The sequence below is a fragment of the Panulirus ornatus genome, chromosome 5 (genome assembly GCF_036320965.1).
Source record: "Panulirus ornatus isolate Po-2019 chromosome 5, ASM3632096v1, whole genome shotgun sequence".
Taxonomy (NCBI): domain Eukaryota; kingdom Metazoa; phylum Arthropoda; class Malacostraca; order Decapoda; family Palinuridae; genus Panulirus; species Panulirus ornatus.
Window position 1 is genome coordinate 5,995,762 of NC_092228.1, and position 1,293 is coordinate 5,997,054.

The following is a 1,293-nucleotide window of genomic DNA, read 5'->3' on the forward strand; positions in this document are numbered from 1 at the left end:
TGGATTGAATAACCATAGTGATATCACACACTTCTGCCTCAGACCGACCTTCGCTGGGAACCAATCCTTCTCCTCTCTTCCTACTCGTACACGAGCCTCACTCCCTCGATAAATACTTCCCACTGCTTCTAGTAGCTTTCATCCCACACCGTATATCTTAACACCTTCCACAAAGCATCTCTATTAACCCTATCACATGCCTTCTCCAAGTCAATAAGTACGACGTACAAATTCATGTTTTTCTAAACATTTCTCACACAGATTCTTTAAAGCAAATACCTGATCCACACATCCTCTACCACTTCTGAGACCACACTGCTCTTCCCCAATCTGGTGCTCTGTATATGCCTTCAACCTGCCATTCAATACTCTCCCATACAACTTGATAGGTATACTCAACAAACGTATGCCTATGTAGTTTGAGCACTCTTCTTTTATACCCGCCAATCCTCAAGGCAGAGAGAGAGAGAGAGAGAGAGAGAGAGAGAGAGAGAGAGAGAGAGAGAGAGAGAGAGAGAGAGAGAGAGAGAGAGAGAGAGAGAGAATATGAATTCGAAATTCCACTTACTTCTGTCTCCAGACTCCAACACCTGTCTCGGTGACGAAAAGGAAACACGGGGCCACCCTCCTCCTCCTCCCTCGCCACTCGTGGACGGTGCGCAGCTGTGGTCTAGCACCCTCAGCAGCAACACTTACACTGACTCTCTATGTTATTTGGGATTTATCAATTAGCATATGATGCAGTAAGAGTCCAGACGTAATAGCGGAACGTGACTAGTTCTTCACGGCCGGAGTAAAAACAGTGGATTTAGTTATGACTTTCAACATGGGGACCCTCACGCTTGCCAACCCAACACAACACCCGGTGAAAAAGGATTTGGATCAAACATAATCTTGAAGCAATGCAGGCTGTAAATACAAGAGTTACCTGTGTGTGTGGTTCGTTATCTTTTTTGTACATATATTTCTTTCTTTCATACTATTCGCCTATTTCCCGCGTTAGCCAGGTAGCGTTAAGAACAGAGGACTGGGCCAGCCTTTGAGGGAATATCCTCACCTGACCCCCTTCTCTGTTCCTCCTTTTGGAAAATTGAAAAAAAAAAAGAGAGGGGAGGATTTCCAGCCCCTCCCCGGCTCCCTCCCCTTTTAGTCGCCTTGTACGACTCGCAGGTAATACGTGGTGAGTATTCTTTCTCCCCTATCCCCAGGGAATATATATATATATATATATATATATATATATATATATATATATATATATATATATATATATATATATATATATATAAAGGA

The 1,293-nt window shown here is 43.2% G+C and overlaps 1 protein-coding gene across 2 annotated transcripts in view; it reads right to left on the bottom strand.

The window, feature by feature from the left end:
- The window catches only part of LOC139747692 (uncharacterized), a 24,427-nt gene extending 23,727 nt beyond the window's left edge, over positions 1–700 (bottom strand). For both annotated transcript variants that reach the window (XM_071660302.1, XM_071660294.1), the window contains exon 1: positions 569–700. The gene's annotated coding sequence lies outside the window, so the exon portion shown is untranslated. The remainder of the gene's footprint in view (positions 1–568) is intronic.
- Between the last annotated feature and the right edge of the window lie 593 nt (positions 701–1,293).